This window comes from Crinia signifera, chromosome 7, assembly GCF_055691185.1.
Source record: "Crinia signifera chromosome 7, ASM5569118v1, whole genome shotgun sequence".
Lineage (NCBI taxonomy): Eukaryota > Metazoa > Chordata > Amphibia > Anura > Myobatrachidae > Crinia > Crinia signifera.
The window spans coordinates 133,030,147-133,045,952 of record NC_139223.1 but is presented as its reverse complement, the minus strand read 5'-3'; the positions used below and the strand labels follow the sequence as shown (position 1 = coordinate 133,045,952).

The following is a 15,806-nucleotide window of genomic DNA, read 5'->3' as shown; positions in this document are numbered from 1 at the left end:
GCCTTTAGGGGGGAGTCGCCTGAACAGGTCTCATTGGATGTGGTCCGGGCTTTGAGAATCTACGTGGCTAGGACACGTGGGTTGCGCAAATCGGATCGTCTCTTTGTGTTGTATGACGCTTTTCGCAGAGGTTGGCCTGCGTCTAAGCAGACGATTGCACGATGGATTAAGTTGACCATTCGCAGTGCATATCTGCAGGCGGGAAAGGACCCGCCTTCGTCGTTGACGGCCCATTCCACCAGGTCGGTGAGTACGTCGTGGGCTGCTAGACGGGGGGCCTCGGCTTCTCAGGTATGCAGAGCGGCCACTTGGTCGTCGACGAACACGTTTGTTCGTTTTTATCGGTTTGACACGTTTGCGTCTTCATCTGCGACCTTTGGTCGTTTGGTGTTGCAGAATCCCCAGCGCTCTCCCTCCCGGGGCCTGGTCTTTGGAACCTCCCCGATGTGAATCCAGTGGCCCCTGCTGCATGTCAGAGAAAAGAGGATTTTGGTACTCACCGGTAAATCCATTTCTCTGAGATCAGCAGGGGCCACTGGACGCCCACCCAGCTTGTGGATCCTGTCCGTTATGGTCGCTGTTTGGGTCTTATACTGTCCCTGACTGTGTGGGTGTTTGTTGTGTTCTGTTGTTATGTTTCTGTTACCTTCTCCTCTAGTGGGCCAATTTCCTCACTGGGGGCTGATGGGTCTTAGAGGGGAGGAGCTAGTCTTCCCTAAAAAAATTTAGTAGTGCCTTGCTCCCAGCATTCCCAGCTCTAATACCCGATGTGAATCCAGTGGCCCCTGCTGATCTCAGAGAAATGGATTTACCGGTGAGTACCAAAATCCTCTTTTTGCCCATTTCTTCGCAAGCAACACTGCAATTGATGCTTCACTTGTCCTGCATTCCCTTTTTATAGCTATCTCGCCCTCTAGCATCAAATGGTCATAGTAATTTGGCCACTCAGTGTATATATCCTTTTTACAGTTATGATATAACGGTACTTGTTTCCTAGCACGGTGCCCGCGATTTTGCTTGTATTGATCGGGTCGGAAAAATCGCGTCGATCGCATTGCATGCCAACCAAATCGCATGCGATGCGATCGACGTGATTTTTACATTGGAATCAATGTAAAATGGTCCCTGAGACACAATTTTACATTGATTTCAATGTAAAAAGCCCCAAAACCCCCCATTTTAATAGCAATCCCCCCCCCCCTGATGGGTGAAATGGCCCTCCATTGTTAACGCCACCCCACTATTGACGCCAACCCGAAGCGCAGCGAGCCCGTGAGGAGCGGCTGTACGCGTCCTACGACCTTTTCATACCCCCACTATCCATGTCGTCGTGGAGTTGATTTTATAAAGTGTGGCGTGGCGAGTGCAGGTGCATAACTTCACAGGTATATGCGTCCCCTCGCGGGGCTCGCCACGCTTCGGGCTCGGTGGCTCGCTGCGCTCACCACACTTTATAAAATCAACTCCACAACTTTACAATCAACAATTTATAAAATTAACTCCACGCCGACGTGGATAGTGGGGGTATGAAAAGGTCGGAGGACGCGTACCGCCACCCCTCACGGGCTCGCTGCACTCGCCACGCTTCGGGTTGGCGTCAATAGTGGGGTGGCGTTAACAATGGGGGGGGGGGCAGCATTAACCATACTTTATACCCATGAGGGGGCATATACAATGAGAAATTGGCCATATTGGCCCATTTCCCATTGTTCCTTATGAAAAATCGCGTCGATCGCATCCCATTGCGACCGACGCAATCAACGCGATTTTAACTTTGAAAATCCCCGTGCAAGCTTTCATTGCTGGGAACATGTTGACTCGGGTTACCCGTCTACACTGCGCCCCAAGCCGGGTTGTATCCATGTTCAACCCTGTTCACTACCCGGGTTGAAATGCCAGGTCACTCGACCCGTTTAACTTCAACTAGGTGCGTTTCTACTCTACAGTAATAACCCAGGATATTTTGGGCAGTGTAAAAGCGGTATCAAAAGGGGCACCCAAAGTGAGTCTCTTGCATTATGGAATCTCCCCCCTCAAATAGAAGTTGGACCCCCCTTCTTCCCCCAGTTTCTCCGCTCTTTGGAAGCTGCAGTATTCTCAGCTCTGATAGCTTTGCAGACATGAGTTCAGTAGATGACATCAGCAAATAAGATGATCCGTTAAGAGGTCAATGAGATAAAATCTCTACTCAAACTTTGCTGTAGAATTGGCTGCCTGTTGAGATGACATTCCATTTTCAGTGAGGTGTGTGTGTGTGTGTGTGTGTGTGTGTGTGCGTGTGCGTGCGTGTGTGCAGTGCATGTTATAATATCAATTGAGAGGGAAGTGTACTGGGGCACTGTAATGTAACCTATTATGAAATAGAGGCTACTGTAATGATAAGTAATATAAAATATAGATTTTTATTGTGGCATAATATGAACTTGGGACTATTACGCAGTATGTTCTGTAAGTTATATATTGTGGCATAATATTTATTGGGGGGCACTAATATGGCATAATATTGAACTGCTGCTTGGCTGATACGTTTTGGGACCTGACAGTACAACCTCCCATGCCTATTGGCACTTACAATATTCAGTACCTGACTACTGACATGGTCCATCTAAATTCCATCTAAATCAGACTTCTGACACGCTAAATCATTATAAAGTGCTGTCACTTATAGAGACTGCAGCCTGCTCATTGATTGATGCCATAAGTCCACAGGACAGCATTACCCAGGAATCTTGAGGTGGTGTATAAAGCAAAGAAAAGATTGGAGGTTACCCATGGCAATCAATCAACTGTTACTTATAATTTTCTATAACACACTTGTAAATTATTACCTCAATGATGATTGGTTGCCACGAGAATCTTCTCCAGTGGATCACTCTTTTTGCTGCTTCATATTCTACCCCCTGGTTACCATGCCTGCGACTGCACAGAGCTAGAACAACAATGCAAGCCCTCGACACAGTCTTGACCTTGCTAAGATAGCATCAAGGACTTTCACATGCGGGTGCTACTTGAACCATTTTCACTGAAATCATTTATCAGATTCATCTTACCTCAAGACTCCTGAGGCCCACCTACCTGATGTGGAATACTATTTCACATCCCTAGGGTCAGCAATAGTAGCATTAGATCCGCTATATACATGGCTGCCACTTAGGGGATGTATAGTGATGATTAGATCAAATCATACCAAAAGAAAATGTACCTAAAATTGAAGTCAACGTGGATAACCAAGTATGCCATTGCCTTGATGACCTTATGACTATGTCCACCTTTTTAGCATGTCGACCAATAGTGGTTGACCTATTGACTATCGACCTAACAACCGAAACCAGCATAATATGAACTTGAACACAACAATGTGAAATCATATGAACAGAAGTATTGTGGCATAATGTGTTCAAACAGTGTTGGCATATTATGGACTGTGGAGCATAAAATTAGCTATGGTACTACTAATATGGAATAAAATAAAAAGAATACATACGGATGATCTGCGGTGGAGATGCCTACTGCCAGAAAACTGGTGCAGGCAACCAGATGCATGGAATATTGACAGGAGTTGGGTAAAATATACTTCCCTTACCCCTGGTGCCCCCCAACCTTACCCTCCTCATTAGTGCCTAACCTTCCTACTCTGCCACCTAAAGCTAACTCCCAGCCTGCAGCCTAACCCTACCCTTCCCCAACTAAGCCGTTCATCAAGCTTGACCACCACAATCGATAGTATATCTACAAACATACTCTTGTGCAGTACCATAGTACCAAGTTGATGTATTCCAAATGGCAATCTCAAATAAAATATGCTCACAAAATTGAAAGCTTATCTGAATCGGCATCCACATTGGGATGGTCTCCCAACTCAATCGCCTAAATGTGTATGAGTATCACAGCATCAAAAGTCTCCATAATCACAAATGGCTTTAACATCATCCTGCAGACTACTCCTAGAAATATCTCCACATCAATATTTCTATCTTCTATTGATTTTTTTTTTTTTTTTTACTGTGTTCATTTTTTTTTAAAGAGGATTAGAAACACATAAAGGCTGGGTATACACTGAAGATATAGCTGTCGCTCACTTTCCAATTGGCCACTAAATCTGTCGGCGAGACATTACAACTCGAGGGGGCTGTGATGGCAGTGTTGGTAGTCCATTCATGCAGTGCATGGGCAGTAGGTAGACAAACATGCAGATCCACCGATATATTGACATCAACTGTGCTGTAGGGCCGACCTAACCACGTTATTCAGAACTATTGGGTGAAGACACCTGCCATTGAACTACAGCTAGAATAAACTTCTTCCTTGTGTGGACCCAGCAATTAGGCTAATCAGATTGTGCTTTTGAATAATCTTTTACTGCAGAGACTAATTGACTTTCTCTAACTATAGCACTCTAGAGTTTGCATTCTTTGTTTCATGGCACCCTTTGGCCAAAAATGTTCTATTGCAATGCTCTGCAAAAAAATTCTAAACATTTAATTGTGCTTCCTTAGATACAATGAAGTTGTGGTTGATATGGTTCTGCTTATGGTTGTCTACATAGCTTCTTATTGGCAGCCATCAAAATGTATCACAGCAACCAGAACAGCAGTAAGGAAAACTCTGAATAGGGGAGATTCTTTCTTGCAAGTAGACATAGGGTTCTGGGAAGAAGATGGCAGACAAAAGTAGGTTCAACCGATGATATTGAGAGACCTACAAATAAAGTGTAGACCGACAGACCTATAACATAGGGAGATAGGTACACATGCAGCTTGGTGACACGAATACAAAGCTGATGAATGACATAAATGGGGTGCGGAGAGATGTAGACCGTGGTTGGCACACACATGCCTGGATTCTGTTTTAAAGAGCTGCGCAGAAGAAAATTGAAGGCTATACACAGGCGCACGCTGGTGTAAGTGGCTGGGTGAAGTCTCTAGGGCAAGAGGCATCATGTAATCCAGCCTAAAAAGGACCAAACAACCCACCACCTCATACAACACGACAAGGAGTGGATCCCCACAGCGCTAATTCACAGGATCCTTTCTCAGTAATTTTTCTCTTCTTTCGGCCTTTAAAACCTCCAAGGTTATTTGTTCGGGACACCGGAAAAAAGAGAGAACAATCTCCTGATTATCGTCAGCTTATGATAATATTAAAGTGACCCAATCAGTCACCACTCCAACTTACCTAGACCAGCTAGGAGAGGTTCGCATAAAGGTATCTTTCAATGGAACATCAGATAAAAAGCACAATTGGAAATAGACTCACCTAGGGACAAAGCCCTATGTACATCTAAAGGTTTCTTTGGTCGATGGAAGTATGCACCGGGATACACGTCTCGTTCAGAGTAAATAAAGTAACATTTATTGTATAAAACAGGATACTCCAGAAACAACCAGAATACAGCCACGTCAAAAAAAACCTTATCCGGAATGGGGGCCAATTCGAGGCAGTAAGTCCACAGATGTTGCAAAGGTGGGTGTCCTGGAGTCCTGGATAAAATTTTGTAGCAAACACCAACGCGTTTCGAACCTTGTTGGTCCTTCCTCAGGGTGTAGACAAATTAAAATAAGGTCCTGGGGGGGTTTATATACCCTAAAGCCTCCAGGACTATCCTAAAACCCGGCATATTCCGCATCCATCTATTCCTCACTAAACCTATTTCCAACACTGAGAATCCTACAGTAATCCTAACAGCACATTATTAACAACAGTTCCAAAAGCAAACATCTTACCAATTTATAATAAATCGCATCAGATGAGGTATATCCACATTATAACGTTAAGTCATAACAATCCGGATTTTCGCATAAGTCCATGTCACTACATAGTTGCGGATCCCCACTTCCGGGGGCGGACGTTACTTCCGCTAAGTGAAACGCAAATGCGCTTCATTAGATTCAGCCGTCACTTCCGCTGGGTGTATCGTGGAAACTCTCTGGCTGGAAACATATGCTTGCGTTGTCACCTGCGGCCGGCCTGTACTTCCGCTCTATGGGACGCATATGCGTGTCACCCGTATCCTACATCACTTCCGGCTTGTACATTTCAGCATCTGAAGCGCAAACTGCATGGTTGTCAAGGATACCAATACGATCTTCCGGTATCCATAGGTCAGAGCGCATCTGTTCAATGTTAGATTCTAAGTATATATAGCGATAGTGTAGCGACCATCATATCCACATGCAAGAATATATAAAAAAAAGAGGTATTAGTCATAATATATCAACCGCAAAAGTCTGATAATTACATTTACAGGAGAAAACATTTCAATTCAAAATCGGCGTTTAAGCCGCGGGGGACCAGGGTTTTTAGATTATAAATGAGACGCATCTCCATTTGGGATAGTCTGACATCCCTGTCATCCTTTCTCCAATTGGGATTTATACCTTCAAGGGCTCTGCACTGCCCCGTTTGCTGTGGCTTGAAAACCACTGATTTACTGGATTTGCTTTCAACGTTGCTTGAAACCATATATGATGCTTTGTTTGAAATATACCATTCATCTGTCTGACCTCATACTGATTTTTTTTAAATTTGCAAATAATATAAGCTTTAAAGGCATTTTGTGTCTGCCACCCACTGCCTTCCCTATTGAAGATAACCATAATTTAGACAAATGTACAGTTAGGGGGGTACTGGCATAGAGGTTGTCAACAAAATGCCTCTGAGGGCTCTTCCTGCACACAATAAATATATACCGGTATATTATTGTGAGACATTGGCCTGATTTGTGAGCAAACAGATTTGTGTAAATTTTGCCACATTAAAGCTTGACTAATTAGACTGATCCGAGCACTCAGTGCTCAGAGAGATCTTCTAGAGCACATAGGAAATGACCATGGCTGTTGGTAAACCATTTCCTTTTCTTGTCCTCAGCAGGTATAATGCATATGTGTTATGACACAAAGCTCTCCTTGTCTAAATCAGGGACTTTTTTGATACAGTAAGAAGGGTATAGTACACCATATGGTGAAGAAACTATTGGCTGATGGTTGTGGTGTATAGGATGACAATACCGTACAAAGGTTTTGGGCAGGTGTGAAAAAAAATGCTGTAAAGTAAGAATATTTATGTCCAGTTACCACCCCCAAGTGCCAGCTTCCTGTCAGTCAAATTAGGGGGGAATTGCAGTTAGATCCAGATGCATTTTTTTCCGCTGTTTGGCCTCACCCATGTACGCTATGATCCAATATGCATGTGCAGTCATATAATCGATCGAATCACTAATTCGCATGGCAGTGATCATCTCTGAATCGGGCCCTCAAGCTCCTCGGCAGACAAAAACTGCCTCCTGTCACAGCTAAATATGTACATTTTAACTCCGTCCAGAGTACCTGCTGCCATTTTCTGCACCCCAGTTATTTGTTTTTGTGCATAGTGGACTCGCTTGGCCTTTTTTATGTCAAAGGTATGGCTTTTTGGCCGCAATTCATCCGTGAAGACCACTTATGGACAGAATTTTCAAACAGTAGATCCTACCTTTGATCCTATTGGTTTCTGCCAGTACCTGGCCGATGGTTAGAATGACTTGTGTTTCATCTCATACATTAAGTTTCCTTAGCTGACTACTGCGCCTGCTGTCCTCAGTGTTACCTGTTTCGGTACTCTTTACCTAGAACGGCGCCCGCGATCAGAATCGCGGGCGTCGGGGGTAAAAAATCGCGGTCATCGCGGGTAAATCGCGGGTACATCAAAATCGTGTACCCGCGATGACCGCGATTTTCCCATAGGGAACAATGTTAAAAAGCCTAATTGACCGCGATTTTAATGTAAAATGCCTCAATGCCCGCGATTTTCTCATAGGAATCAATGTTAAATGGGCTACAGAGCCCAAATAGACCCAATTAACCCTTAAATGTCACCCCAATTTTTTTACGCCACCCCACGATCCACGCCAACCTGAAGCGTGGCGAGCGCAGCGAGCCCGCGAGGGGCGGCGGTACGCGTCCTCCGACCTTTTCATGCCCTACTATCCACGTCGGCGTGGAGTTGAGAATAGAATAGTGTGGCGAGCGCAGCGTGCCACCGAGCCCGAAGCGTGGCGAGCGGACGCGGATACCTTCACAGGTAAACGCGTCCCTTCGCGGGCTTCACAGGTGTCCGCGTCGCCACGGACACCTGTGAAGCCCGCGAGGGGACGCGTATAACTGTGAAGGTATCCGCGTCCCCTCGCGGGGCTCGCTGCGCTCGCCACGCTTCGGGCTCGGTGGCTCGCTGCGCTCGCCACACTATTATATTCTCACCTCCACGCCGACGTGGATAGTAGGGCATGAAAAGGTCGGAGGACGCGTACCGCCGCCCCTCGCGGGCTCGCTGCGCTCGCCACGCTTCGGGTTGGCGTGGATCGTGGGGTGGCGTCAAAAAATTGGGGTGACATTTAAGGGTTAATTGAGCCTATTTGGGCTCTGTAGCCCATTTAACATTGATTCCTATGGTAAAATCGCGGGCATTGAGGCATTGAATGCAAAATCGCGGTCAATCTGGCTTTTTAACATTGTTCCCTATGGGAAAATCGCGGTGATCGCGGGCATCGCGTCGCGGCCGTTTATGTACTGCCCGCGATCCCGCGATCACCCCGATGGGCGCCGTTCTAGGTAAAGAGTACCCCTGTTTCTTTGTGCTTGAACAGCACATCGTAAAACCCCAGTCTGGTTTGAAAGTGTTGCCTTGTAGAGATCTTTCTGATGCAGCATAAGTACCTTCTGTCTTGTTGGCATGGTCTATGACCTGTGAAATGAAACTGTTTTCTACAACATCACCTTTTGTAGCAAAGTTTGGCTGTTCCTCAACCAGTTTTAAGCCTCCTACACAGCTGTTTCTGTTTCAGTTAATGGCTGTTTTTCAATATGAAAATAATGATCATAATCACCTGTTTGGTATGATTAGTTAAGCATACTCCTTATTATAATAAGCAAGGGGTGGTCAAGCCAAATATTGCTTTCATTAACTTAGCTTTTTTTTTTTTTTTTATAAACGATTAATAACTCCATTTTTGAACCTGTCTAAATCTTTTGCATAGTATTGTACATCTGTGTGTTGCGAAAGAGATGAGTTGGCAGCTGTGTAGAGGGATAACCTGATGCTTCTGTCTTTCAGACATTCACGAATATCATGGAGACTCATTTCAGTGACACAAATGAAGAACACAATACTTAGATTCTACTTTTCTAGGAAAGCAGGTGAGATTCTATTGTTTTGTTTTTCTGACCTTTTTTTTGGGGGGGGGGGGGGGGGGGGGGGGAAGGGGGTTATTTATGCTTTAAAGCGACACACGGGGTGATTTCAGCCAAAATCGCCAGGGATATGGTCACTCAGCAACCATATCACCATGTGTTCGGTGTAACAGTCGCCATAAATGTGCCCCCGCGACCTGCCCTGGGGTGGTCTCTGGTCAGAGGAGCATGCTCCTCTGACCAGCAGCTTCCGCAGGCAGAGTGTCTTGTTTTTATCAGCGACTATCCCTTGTCACTGAGGAAAGCACCCGCTATCTTTAGAAACCCATACAGTTCCTGTTCCCTGCCTGGAGTGTCGCTGTCTGCTGTGGTTTTTCTAGCACAGGTCTCGTTTGCATATCAGTGCTGTGCTGGAAGCACTACAGCAGACAGCAACACCCCAGGTCAGGGAAGAGGAACTGCATGGGTTTTCAAATTCTAGCGGGTGCTAGAATGAACACTACTGAGCAAATATATTGCTGAGCAATATTAAGCCAATATTGCTCAGCGATCATATTGCACTGTGTGTACGGAGCTTAAGTTTTGCAAATACCTGGCATAATTTGCCATCACCTATAGAAGATTCTTTTAAATGTGTTCTTGTTCCTAAGCTCTTAACTTAGTGCTACCTTTCATGTGTGTGGTGATTGTGGAATGTGCTTCATTTCATAGGCTTTACAAAACTGCTTAATGAATGGAGAGCAAATTTCTTTTACTTATTCTATCAAATGCTGGCTAGTGCATTCAGTATATCTAAAGCTGTGTGTACACGGGGCGATTTTAAGCGCATATTGCTGGCAATATGGTCACTGAAGCTGTGTACACATGGGGGTGATAGGGGCTGAAAGAGCTGGAAATATGGTCGCTGTCGACCATACTGCCAGTGATTGAAGTGTGCCCCGGCGATAAATAGACAGGTACGCGCTCCCGTTTTCAGCCCCGTTCTAATCGCTGGTCGCAGGAGCTTGCTCCTGCGACCAGCTGATTACCTCTGCGGCACCGCCGGCAGAGGTTCCCTTTCATCAGCGACCATCTCTGGTCGCTGATGAAAAGGAGAAACTGAGCAATATATCTCCCCCCGTGTGTACGCACCTTGAGTGACCATATTGCCAGTGATTTGTATGTGCAGTGGGCAATAAATCCCTGGGTGCGCGTTCCTGTGTTCAGCCCCTAATGGTCGCTAGTCACAGTAGCATGCTCATGTGACCAGCTATTTCCCCCGGCAGAGTCTCCTTTTCATCAGTGACCATCTCTGGTTGCTAATGAAAACGGGACACTGAGCAATATATTGCTCCGTGTGTACACCGCTTTAAGCCCTGTGCATAATATGCGATAAAGGCAGACTATATGCACTACTACCGATGTTATTGTGCATATAGTTTATTGTGTACAGACAATAACGATGTGCGCTCCCCTGGTTCATTAGCTACCACCCTTTTCTCGTCTGTACATGCAGTCTAATTTTGCCTATGTCGTTAATGACTAGGTGCATATTATTCAGCGTATAGGAACAATAGATACATTATTCATAAAACAACATAGTGTTAAAGCAAAATAATTAATCTTTGAAATTGTGTATGCTCTATATCATTTATTCTGTAGCTTCAGGAAGTTCAAGGGAAATCGTTAATGATATCGTTGGCTGCCTTTATGGTGTGGTGAGGCAGATGTATTAAACCTGGTAAAGTGACGATAAAGCGTGATAAAGTGGAAGGTGATAAGGTACCAGCCCGTCGAATTCTAACTCATTTTTCAAACACAGCTGATTGGCTGGTGCGTTATCACTTTCCACTTTATCACAACTTTATCACTTTACCCGTCTTAATTCATCTTCCCCAATGTGTATGCAGCTTTGAGGGGGTGTTCAATGTGTGCTGATATTTCCGCTAGTCAGAAATATCAGCACCCATCTATTTAATGCTGCTGTTCCCAACCGCATTGAAGCCTGTCGGATACGACTTTTAAAAAAGTAGAATCTGCATGGTTGAATACTCCCACTGGATTGTCAAATCTGCGTCCATTTTTGACCAAATACATGTGAAGTTTGATTACGGGCATCCGAATAGAAATCGGACCAGCTATGATCCTGACTGTTGAAAACGTTCTGACAGAATCAAACATTGAACACCCCCCATAGTCATTGTTGGGAACAAAAATGTTAATACATTTTGCTGGTTTTGTAAAATCTTAATAGACCTTAACCATGATGACCTATTCACTAGTATGCACAGCCGAACATACATCTATCCCTGATGTGTCGGCACGTTTTCATTCTCTGTTCTATAAGCTGGTATGTTTGTGCCCTCAAGCCAAGCCTTAGCCTTTCCGCTGCACAGGAGGTTTCTGTTCTCGCTGAGCTCGCCTTAGGACACCCGCGTTATGGTTTGACAGGTGTACTGCCCCAAGTACAAGTAGCCAAGTTGATGGTGCTACAGCATTAACTATCAATCCACACAATAGCTAATATTGATAATACAAATCACTCGGCTACATCATAAAGTGTCACTTCAGTAATGAGTCCACATTCCAAGGTACTTCAAATTACAGTAGGGGTTCTCTTCAAGAAACATTTCTGTTCGCATTACTAATACAATAAGGAAATTATAACAAAATAACTTTACTATTAAAGCACCTATGGGTTTAACTCAAATGTTTTTTTTTTTTTTGTTAAGGCCCTATATTATTCTGGTTTTATAAGTTTCTTATATTTTATCAAAAGAGATGTATATTATAGAATCGGTACTAGCAAGGCGCCCGTCGGGGTTGATGGACGCGATTTTCTGTCAATTAGCATGTTTAATTGCCGGCATTGTGAAAATCGCGTTGATCGCGTCCATCACATGCCATTATAATGGCATGCGATGCGACCGATGCTATCAATGCGATTTTCCCATAGAGATCAATGTTAAATGAGTTTTTAAAGTTAAAATCGCATCGATCGCATGCCATTATAATGGCATGCGATCGACGCAATCAACGCGATTTTACATAGGGAACAATGTAAAAATGGCCAATGTGCCCTTTTTTTGATTCTATATGACCCCTCATGGGTGTTAATGGTCCCCCATTGTTAACGCCACCCCACTATTGACGCCAACCCGAAGCGTAGCGAGCCCGCGAGGGGCGGCGGTACGCATCCTCCGACCTTTTCATACCCCCACTATCCACATCGACGTGGAGTTGCTTTTATAAAGTGTGGCGAGACACCGAGCCCGAAGCGTGGCGAGCGCACGCGTATACCTGTGAAGTTATGCGCGTCCCCTCGCAGTGCTCGCCACGCTTCGGGCTCGGTGGCTCGCTGCGCTCGCCACACTTTATTAGATCAACTTCACGCCGACGTGGATAGTGGGGGTATGAAAAGGTCGGAGGACGCGTACCGCTGCGCTCGCCGCGCTTCGGGTTGGCGGCAGTAGTGGGGTGGCGTTAACAATGGGGGGCCATTTCACCCATAAGGGGGGGGTTTGCAATGAAAATGGGGGGTTTTGGGGCTTGTTACATTGGAATCAATGTTAAATTTGGTCTCGGGGACCATTTTACATTGATTCCAATGCAAAAATCGCGTCGATTTGGTTGGCATGCGATCGACGCAATTTTTGCGGCCACGATCAATACAATCAAAATCGCGGGCGCCGTGCTAGGAAACAAGTACCGAATAATCTATCGAAATATCGACAGCACTGGAAATGTTGTTGACTAGGTTTTGCTTTTTTTTTCCTTCTTTCATTTTAGTTCTATTTATTTTGTTTCAAGACTTAACAAATGTTTGTAATTTTAAGTTCTGTTGAATGATGATATTTATTAAGATCACCACTATGAGAGATTTTGTAGATTTTTGGCTATTCATTATGCCGTTAAAGCAAATTTTCAGTCACCCCTGTGCATAGATTTGGAAAATCCCTGTTTTAAAGTAACAATGTTGGGACTTGTTCCAGAGCCATTGGGACACCCTCCCTAATGATTTTAATTCTACCCCTTTCACATCGCAATGCCGGGTCGGACCTGGGATCTTGATCGACCCGGGTCCAGCACTTTCACAATAAACCCAGGTTGCCTATTATATAGAGGCTTATTCCTCCTTGCAACCCACATCGAATTGCCAGGTTGGTCAACCTGGGTTAAAAGCTTTGGTGCGTTCACATCTCTACCCGGGATGACACATAACCAAGCCGGCAATTACCTGGGTCCGAGGTGAAAGGTGTGTTAGAGACTTGCCATTTTTAATTGATCTTTATTTGACCAACGATAATTTTGTGATAATATTGTGCAATTTAAAGGGTTCCAATATATGGGACAAGTATATGAAGTTGCTGTATGTATGGGGAATTTCTTTATTTGAAAGTGGATTAAAAATACACAAATGCGTACATCTTTACCAGGCTTTTTTTTTTTTTTTCAGAGTCTTTGTAGACTGGGTCCAAATAATAATAATAATAATAATAATTCTTATTATTATTAATTACTATTGTTATTATTCATTTTTTTCTTTCATGAAACAAAAATCACAACCACAAATATCATGCCTAGTTGAATCCCCCCCCCCGCCCCTCAAAATTTCTGTTATCTCATAAAAAATGTATTGACTCAAGGGATTTACCTGATTATAGAGCGTATATATAACTAACCTGATTGATAATACAACTTCTTGTTGTCTTGCAGTACTAAAGCTAAGTATACACTGCCAAGAATGGGGTGCGCAAGCTTGTGAGACCCACACGGCTCCATCTATAGTAAGAATTGAGCTGAATGGACATCATTAACGATATTGAGCATACACACTGCCCGATATCGCTCAAAAGGGCCAAAATGAGCAAAATCGTTTGTAAGGGTGCATAGTGTTTATAGGGATATAAACTGGAACCCACAGGGACATTTATTCCAAAATGGAATCACAAAGAGCACGATTCTATTAATAGAAAATAGACATGACACTACCCGATGAAACAATTAATCATAATCCTAAAATGCACTATTTTTCTGCTAGTGTCTCATTAAAGAACAATCTAAGCTGTTTAAACATTTACTTTTACTCCTTTTTTTCTCAGTTCTTGTTCTGCTGACAGTCGCTCATCCCAGACTTAAAGCCGAATATTCCTGTTCTTTCCTTTGTTTGCTGTCCCTATTGTATGAAATGTCATCACTGCACAGTCATTTTTCATTTGTGCTTTATTGAGAACCATGTGTGTGTGTTCTATGTTTTGATTAGCCAGTGTCAGCCCTGTTTACAGGTTAAGCTAAATATCATTTCTTCAGGGCTGGATTCATTTATATGATGAGGTTACAGATACATAATAATACTGTATAGAGACCACGCTGTGACCGTGACATGTCTCTGGTTATCCGTACCGAGTCCTGTTTATGTGACCTATTTTTTTCCCTAGAATAATTTTCTATAGCAATACGCAGGATATTTATAGATAGCTGGTAAATGAAACAGAGTTTTAACCATTTCTTTGTTTTTACACTGTATAAATTTGCACATTCGAATGCGGTGACCTATCTTTGTCAGGAAGGTGTCTTCAGTTCATGAATTGATCAGGAGGGTGTGGTATGTTTATGTGCATTTCAGTAGAACACTGCCTCTAAAAGAGCCATTACACAGAACTTCCCAACTTCTCTTGTTTGCAAATGGATATAAACAGCCGTTTTTTTTATGTAAATGTTGAAGCTAGCCTTGCACAATGCAATATCTAGCACATTGGCCCCTAATCCGTTAATTTAACAATATTTTTGCTCAGAAATTAATGTTTTTATTTAATGGTTGAATTAGATTTAAGAACTAATAAAAAATAAAAATCTATTTATATAGATCTTGATAGATATAGATATATATGTATCTATGGATAGAAGGATTTTGGGGGGAGGCGCTGCCCACCTTTTTATTCTAGAGCAGGGGTAGGCAAGTAATTTTTATTTTGATAGAGGTCCACAAAATCAAATATCTATATATAGGCACAGAGGGGACACAAAACTCCATCCCATTCACCTTAGATGTTCCACTTTGAAGAGACACCCCTCCCCATTCCCCTCCCACTGCTGCATAGCAGCCCTTAAAAAAAAACAATACTCCTATCATATATTAAAAGTTACGGGGAGTTGTCTGTCACGATCCCTGCTGCTTCCTCCTGCCGCAGCTGCTCCTGCTGGGCCCTCTTGCGGACTCTGTGCCCTCCTGACGCTGGTGCTCCCGCTGGGCCCTCAGCTTTGCCACATGGAGCCGACTGAGCTCTTTACAAGCGGTGCGCAGGTGCACGTTGAGGTCACCAATGCACATGCAGCAATGCATTCCTGGAACCGCTGCTGTTTCAGGAGCGTGTAGGCGGTCCGCATCTCTGTCCTTTGCGGTCCGGAGATGGACCCCAGTCCGCCAGTTGCCTACGACTGTTCTAAAGGATGAGTGTTTCTATTTGTTAAATTCCAAAAATGTGTGTGTGTGTGTGTTTGTACAACTTTATTTAACGGACTCCATTTTGGTTACACATAGGATGGTATTCAATGCCCTCGGCAAGCGGTGGCGAAAAGGGTTTGTACGCCGAGGACGACTTTTTTTTTTTTAGCGAGGAAAAGCCATCCTCCCCATCCAGCCCCCTCACCGGCCGCTCGCCT

General features: G+C 44.0%; 1 protein-coding gene across 1 annotated transcript in view; it reads left to right on the top strand.

Moving 5' to 3' along the window:
• Positions 1 to 15,806, top strand: part of MBD5 (methyl-CpG binding domain protein 5) — a 68,020-nt gene that overhangs the window by 17,625 nt on the left and 34,589 nt on the right. Inside the window, exon 2 of the mRNA XM_083153843.1 lies at positions 9,088 to 9,170. The gene's annotated coding sequence lies outside the window, so the exon portion shown is untranslated. The remainder of the gene's footprint in view (positions 1 to 9,087; positions 9,171 to 15,806) is intronic.